The 8,307-nt window shown below is 35.6% G+C and overlaps 1 protein-coding gene across 3 annotated transcripts in view; it reads right to left on the bottom strand.

Moving 5' to 3' along the window:
* LOC115887705 (calpain-A-like) overlaps window positions 1-8,307 on the bottom strand; it is a 113,439-nt gene that overhangs the window by 17,050 nt on the left and 88,082 nt on the right. The gene's annotated exons all lie outside the window — the stretch shown is intronic.

An 8,307-nucleotide genomic window follows, 5' to 3' on the forward strand; every position in this document is an offset into this window, starting at 1 on the left:
TTTGGAAGAAGTTGGCAAGTCGACATGGCGCCGAAGACAGAGAAGACAGAAGCGTTCTCGGTGGGCTCCGGACTGTCGCAATTTACCGTCATGCCTTTTGGATTGTGCAACGCGCCAGCTACCTTTGAGAGACTAATGGAGTCTGAGTTAAAGGGACTATCTGGACTACCTGTTTAGTGTACCTGGATGACATCATAGTGGTTGGGAAATCCTTCGACGATCATCTGAAGAATTTGGAAGAAAGTTTTCAAGCGACTAAAGGGAGCTCTGGTTTGAAACTTAGCCCCAAGAAATGTCATCTGTGTCCAGAAAGGTACACTACTTGCCATGTAGTCTCCTCCCAAGGAGTTGCGGTAGATCCACAGAAGACCAAGACAGTGGAAGAGTGGCCGATACCTAAAGATAAACATGAACTACGAAGCTTTTTGGGACTATGCACATACTATCGCCGCTATGTACAGGGTTTCGCCACCATCGCAAAACCATTGACCAGACTTACGAAGGCGAGAGGCGTTTCTCTTGGGACTCAGATTCTGACGAGGCATTCCGAAAATTGAAAAAGGCCCTGACTAGTGCGCCCATACTTAGCTACCCTCTTGGCAACGGAAACTTTATATTGGACACCAGCGCTGTTCTGTCTCAGATCCAGAATGGCCAAGAAAAAGTCATTGGTTATTTTAGTAAGACCTTGTCAAAACCGGAAAGGAACTACTGTGTAACCAGACCAGAATAACTAGCAGTAGTTAAAGCAGTGGAACATTTCTACAAGTATCTCTATGGAAGAAAGTTCTTGTTAAGAACAGACCATGCTGCTTTGAAATGGCTGTTGCAGTTTAAGAATCCTGAAGGGCAGGTAACTAGATGGATTGAACGATTACAAGAATTTGACTTCGACACAAAACATCGAGCTGGGGCAATCCATCGAAATGCTGACGCACTTTCCAGAAGACCTTGCGTTAAGGACTGTAAGCATTGTTCCCGAGCAGAAGAGAAAGAAGTGAAACTCCTAAGAACAACTGTGGTTAATGATAGTTGGCAACCCGAAGATCTTGCAAATGACCAAACCAGTGACCCAGAATTAGGTCTGGTAATTAACTGGAAAAACTCAGGCCAAAGACCAACGTGGGAAGAAGTTTGCAGATATTCGCCGAACGTAAAGTCGTACTGGGCTCAGTGGAATTCCATGGTAATAGATAACGGACTACTTCACCGTGTGATCGAGAGACCGGAGGGACAAGAAGAGAGAAGGCAGATCGTCATTCCAAAGAAGAGGGTCCCCGAAGTCTTGGAGGAAGTTCACAATGGAACCAGTGGATATCTTGGTGTTACCAAGACACTTGGCAAGCTGCGTGAACGGTTCTACTGGGTGAACTGCAAATATGTGAGGGTCTGGTGTAAGAAATGTGACATTTGCGCAGCCATCAATGGGCCACAAAACCGTGGTAAAGCCCCTATGCGCCAGTACAATGTTGGTAGTCCCTTCGAACGAATAGCGATCGACGTGGCTGGTCCTTTCCCGGAGACGAACGATGGCAACAAATACATTGTGGTAGTAATGGATTACTTCAGCAAATGGGTCGAGGCCTACGCGTTGCCAAATCAAGAAGCGTCCACGATTGCTGATGCCCTTGTTAAAGAATGGATCTGCAGGTTTGGTGTTCCCATGGAGCTTCATTCAGATCAGGGAAGAAACTTTGAGTCCAATCTGTTCCAAGGCGTCTGTGAAGTCCTGAACATCCGCAAGACCAGGACGACTGCTCTACATCCACAATCCGATGGGATGGTTGAACGCATGAACAGAACTATCAACCGTTATCTGGCCAAAGTAGTCTCTGACCACCAAAGAGACTGGGACAAATTTCTTCACCTGTTCCTGTTGGCCTACCGTTCATCCGTCCAAGAATCTACAGGGCAAACTCCAGCCAGCATCGTTATGGGACGGGAAGTGCGCCTACCCTGTGATCTGAAATTTGGTTGCCGACCGGGAGAAGAAGTCGCCGGAGAAGATTATGTCCACACACTACGTCAAAGGATGGACGACATTCATCAGAGAGTCCGCCTAAATATTCAAAGTGCTAGTGACCGAATGAAGGAACACTACGACATTCAAGCTGAGCATGGAGGATACCAACCAGGGAAGTTGGTGTGGCTATATAACCCGCAGAGACGTCGTGGGTTATCTCCGAAGCTACAATCCTCGTGGGAAGGGCCATACGAAGTCATGGATAGAATTAATGACGTCGTATACCGTATCAGAAAATTGCCAAAAGGAAAACCGAGGGTAGTCCATTTCAACCGTTTGAGCCCCTACCAAGGCGAAATAGAAGATCGTGCTGGGACCGTGAGAACCTGCAGCTTTGATCCCCCTGATTCGGAGATGTCCTTTGACGATTTCATGGCCCGATACAACAGCAGTGAGAAGGCTCGCTATGGTGTAACCAAAGAAGATCAACGAGACCTCTTTTCCGTGCCTCCTGATTATTCGCTCGCTCATTGTGTGGCTCGAGATTTGCGGATGTCCAGAGGAATCGCTGCGACGTTCAATGAGAAGTTTGGGCGTGTCGGAGAACTACGCCGACAGGATCCAGAGGTTGGAAGCGTCTTGAGGCTAACCGACAATGCACATGGTCAAGCAAGACACATCTTCTACCTGGTCACCAAGGAATGGTCCCCGAGTAAGCCGACTTATCTCAATCTATGGAAGACCCTGATTGAACTGAGAGAAGCCCTGCTAAACAACAACATTGCACGATTAGCCATACCGAAGCTGGCGTGTGGACTCGATGGTTTGAGTTGGCGTACAAACAGAAGCCAGCTTTGCAAATACCTTCATTCACCGTGTACATCTCGGGACGAGCATGTACCTAAGAAGGGGGCAGTGTTGCGGACCGGTGTGGACTCGACCTAACCTAACTATATAGCCCGCCCTCGGATGACCTTAACATCGCATTAAAGAATAGACACCGTAATGATTCATTCGAAGATTCGATAAGAAACGAGTTCCACTGGAATGGAGTAGTACATACGAGAACAATCGAAACCTTCTCTATGCACCTAACGATCTATGGACTATTCTAGAGTTCTTTTAGCTGTAGGTATAAAATCCGGCGGCTGTGGCCTAGAGAGGGCAGTTATAAATAGACAAGTACAGTTGACGCGCTAAAATTCAAAAATAAATTTTTAGTTATAAATCGTTTGTAATAGTTCTTTAAGTCTTTTATCGTTATTGTTTTTGTTAATTAGTGTTGAATAAATAGTGTTTAAATAAATTGTGACTTTCTATCCACACGGAACCGACGAAAAACGTAACAATATGTTAACTAATAAGTATAATAGTAAATCATGCAATATGGATCCATTTCATGCAATATACATGCATTTCATGCAATAGAAAGGAATACAAGTACCACCAAGTGTAGTCAACACAGGTTTCTGTTGACTAGGGCTGGGTATTATCTCAACTAAAGATGTATCTTTGCAGAAATGGCCACAAATTAGTCCAAGAAGTTGAGTCAGAAAACCAGTATCTTCTTCTTTGGGACTATCACTTACTAGAACGGCATCCACTTTGCTTTGGTTGTTCATGTAGTAAGCATCTCCATCTTGTATCTGAGCTATTAAAATTATCACACAATACAAGATATAAACAAAATAGTTAAATCCTAATTATGTATATAAATTATAATAGAATATGTATTTCATTATATAATTTTAAATACAGTGTTAAATTGAAATATTTGAAAATTGATATTTTTATGCAAGATTAAAAAAGACACAACTGTTTCAAATAAAGTTTTTCCAAATTCAGCCAATAAACCATCAAAAAATAATATAAATATTGGCAAACATCATTGAACAAAATGAAGGTGCTCAAGATATACAAAACCAGACATAAACAGAAAAATGCTAGGTTGCCACTTATTTACTAAAAAAGTTTGTTAACGATGATCATATAGGCTTGGTGCATTTCAGTTGATTTTAAAAATTCCGACCGCAGCGCTCGATGCGGCAGAAATCAGAAGTTTTCTCTCTGTTTCACGATTATTAATTTAATTTTTATTATTATTTAACGTCAGTTCCGATGTTAGTCGCATTAAAATAACACTAAAATCGTGGCTTTGTCATAATATTTAAGTATTTTAGTTTTTATTAGTGCAGTTATTGAAACTAAATAACACTCAGGTACGAGGTTTGTGTGATGTGGCGCTGTTTCGGGTAGTAAAAATTAAATGAAAAAGAACGAAAACTAGGCATCGCTTTGTGTTGTGACAATTTCAAATATTAATAAAATTGTCGAAAAAATGTTAACACGTAAAGGAGAGCGTAATTACGTGATTGTTGGATGCAATAACATTCAATAACTCAACTGTCCCGGATATTCAACTCTCCCGAAACAACATATTATAGCTGCACAACTTCTCACACAGATTTCATCAAAAGCAAAAATGGCTTCAAGCAGTCTGACGAAACAAGTGAGTAAACAAAGTGCCCATTACATAATCAAAAAATTAAATAAGCATATACTACTAGGATAAATTATAATTTGCAATATTAATGGTATACTTGTTTTAATCAACTAGTGCTTAATTTTTTTATAAACATCTTCTAAAATTATAATTATGTACCTTTAAAAAAATCGTTCTAACCGAAATAGCCACAGTTATATCTCTGCTAGCAAAATCGGTGCGTAAAACTATGCTAGCTACCGTAGTTGAACTCATCTAAAAAGTTGAATAATAAATTATAATACAAATTAGACCTCCTGAGGATATCAAAATATTTACTTTTTTATTTTTATTTTTCGAATTTTGTCAAATTACACTTCCTATCACTTTTAGAATGATTATATAATAAATTTTGTGTACACGCTATTTAAACCCGTGTATTTATATATGCCGATTGTTTACGATACCTATTCTCCTATGATGGCAGCACCGGCGGAGAATGCACCAAGCCTATGCCCAAGGATACTATAGAGATAAGGATAGTTCGATTCCTATCTTCCTGCACTGTCAGTTTTTTTACGTCATCTGCTGACCGAGTTGAAGTTGGCGCGAAAGATTTTAGACAGTGACAGTTATTTTTGCATTTGACGGACGAGCGCACAGTGCGTTGGAAGATAAATTTAGCGGGACAAAAGCGTTTGGTTAGAAATAAGCCAAAAAATGTGTACTGATAAGAATAAATAGTAGACATTCCAATTGATACAAAAATGCATTCTTTGTATTTCGATACATTTTTATCAACCAAATTTGGTCGTTTTCTGCTCAGCAAGGCAGAGATCATACGAAAACAAAATATTTACAAGTGCTTATACATTCCAAACCAAGCCAAATTATGTTGAAGATCGCCAAAGGTATGTACTTTTCTACTGTACGTATATTATTTGTTAAAATCCTTCTTGCCTTTGTTCTGCAGATATCAAACTTTCACTTTTTTTTCAAATATCGATGTATTGAATGATGTAGATCTTTTGAGTTACCAATAGTTACCAACACAGTTAGTCACAGTCACAGGGAGTTCAAGCTTAACAGGTGAATGCCCAAAAAGATTAATTTCAATCGGATAGTATAAAAACAAAACAACTCCATCAAAAGGCACTGAGTTTAAAAAATTGTCATAGATATTTACTATATATGAATTTACAATTACCGAGTGTTAAAATTAAAATTAAAATATCTATCTTATTTATTATTTTCAAAATAAAATATATTTTTTTAAAATAAATTATAGAGGGTGTCACAAGATTACAAATTAATTAAAAAAAACTGCTAAAGAGTTTTTTGATATCATAATTTTATGTATTTGGCAATAGTTTACAATACGGTTTTTGTGTGTCATGTACGAATAATATCATAGTTTTATTATCTTGTTTTATATATCTATATTTTTATTTTTTTATATCTATATTTATATATCTAGTCCTTTAGAATATACAGGGTTGTTCACCACATACGACACGGAGTATTGTAGCTAAACGATTAGAGTTTTCCAAATTGTAAGTTTTGGGTTCGTTGATGGACTATTAGAGCTACAATTTAAAAATATTTTTACAAGATACAGAGTGTCCCAAATAAATAAAAATATCAAAGTTGTATTTTTTAAATTATTTTTAAGGTTTGTTTTTTTTGCAGATTAAAACGAATTTTAGACGATCTAGTACAACTTTAACGCCTCTTCAAAACGACGAGTCTTCAGCCCTCGACGCTTCCATGGTGGTAATAGGTAGGCATAGATCAAGGACTGTATGCAAGTGTTCACCACATACGACACGGAGTATTGTAGCTTAAACGGCTAGATTTTTACAAATTGTAAGTTTTGGGTTCACGTTGAAGGACTATTAGAGCTACAATTTAAAAATATTTTACAAGATACAGAATGTCCCAAATAACACATATCAAAGAGTTTTATTTTTTAAATGGAACACCCTGTATATTATTGCATTTTAGTTTCTACGATTAAAATAAAGGTAAATTTGATTAAGGTTTATTACACTTAAACCTTACCGTTTTTGAAATATTTTCAATTTTACGAAATTGCAGTATAAATTTTAAGGCTTCATATCTCCGAGGATATCAAAGTTTTTAATACTAAATATTTACTGAAGTTTATTTATTGATCAGTTATTGTGTTGCAATAATAAAAATTATACTACCTTATACAGAGTGTTTAAAAATTTATTTTAAATAATTACTAGCTTTAAACGGCAATAACTTATTTACTTTAAATAGAACACCCTGTATATTTTATGAGAATCAAATGCACAATTAATTGTCATTATACTACCTTATACAGAGTGTATAAAATTTATTTTAAATAATTTCTTACCTATACCTTCAATAAGTTATTTACTTAAATAAAACACCTTGTATATTTTATGAGAATCAAATATCACCAATTTAATATTGACATATCAAATTGTATTATAACAACAAATGTACCTATACCTTCAAGTTTCGACTAGTAATATTATCGTTTTACTAAAACGATAATATTACTAGCCCATTTGTATGCTAAAAGAAAAACTATTTAAATCTTTATAAAAGAGTATACCATTAATTAAATATACCACCAATATTCCGCCCAAATACTAATTAACTACATACTTAATTGTGTTCGTTAATAAATTATTCTAAATAAATGTGGATTTGAATCAGAAATCAATATAATAATAAGTTATGAAAATGAACGTCTCTGTTGTTATAAATAAGCATTTGTCAACAAATTAAATATAATTTTGAAGGTGTTACTTTTTACCACACTGTCTAATACACATACATAATTCAGTTTTTTAGTATTTGGAGCAATTATTATTAATCAACGCAAACAGTCAATTAATGTAGTTTGAATACTGAAATCATATTAATTGGTCCTCTTTAACAAATATTTAAACAGTTTTTTTTAATTTGTTAATGAAATAAACGAACTATATCGACAATATTAGTATCTGTACTCTTTAAAAATTCTTTAAAAATCTTTAAAAATAATCTAAAATGTCAGTATTCCATGGGTATATTGATAAATGAGTTCTAAATTACAAGAAAATGCATTTTCTACGGAAACTTGAAGGGATAGGTAAAAAATGGTATAATGCAATTTGATAGACAATTAAATTGTGCATCTGATTCTCCTAAAATATACAGGGTATTCTATTTAAATTAAAGAAGTTATTGGCGTTTGAAGCTAGAAATTATTTAAAATAAATTTTTAGACACTCTGTATAAGGTAGTAAAGTTTTTATTATTGCAATACAATAACTGATCAATAAATAAATTTCAGTAAATATTTAGTATTAAAAACTTTGATATCCTCGGAGAAATGAAGCCTTAAAATTTATACTGCAATTTCACAAAATTGAAGATATTTCAAAAACGGTAAGGTTTAAGTGTAATAAACCTTAATCAAATTTACCTTTATTTTAATCGTAGAAACTAAAAATGCAATAATATATAGGGTGTTCCATTTAAAAAAATACAACTTTGATATTTTTTATTTATTTGGGACACTCTGTATCTTGTAAAAATATTTTTAAATTGTAGCTCTAATAGTCCTTCAACGAACCCAAAACTTACAATTTGTAAAAATCTAGCCGTTTAGCTACAATACTCCGTGTCGTATGTGGTGAACAACCCTGTATACAGTCCTTGGCCTATGCCTACCTATTACCACCGTATGGTGCGTCGGAACTGAAGACTCGTCGTTTTGAAGAGGCGTTAAAGTTGTACTTTCGTCTAAAATTTCGTTTTATTCCCAATCGGCATTTAAATGTTATTTGCAAAAAAACAAACCTTAAAAATAATTTTAAGG

Source organism: Sitophilus oryzae, unplaced genomic scaffold, assembly GCF_002938485.1.
Source record: "Sitophilus oryzae breed Bouriz unplaced genomic scaffold, Soryzae_2.0 scaffold_610_pilon_pilon, whole genome shotgun sequence".
Taxonomy (NCBI): Eukaryota; Metazoa; Arthropoda; class Insecta; order Coleoptera; family Curculionidae; genus Sitophilus; species Sitophilus oryzae.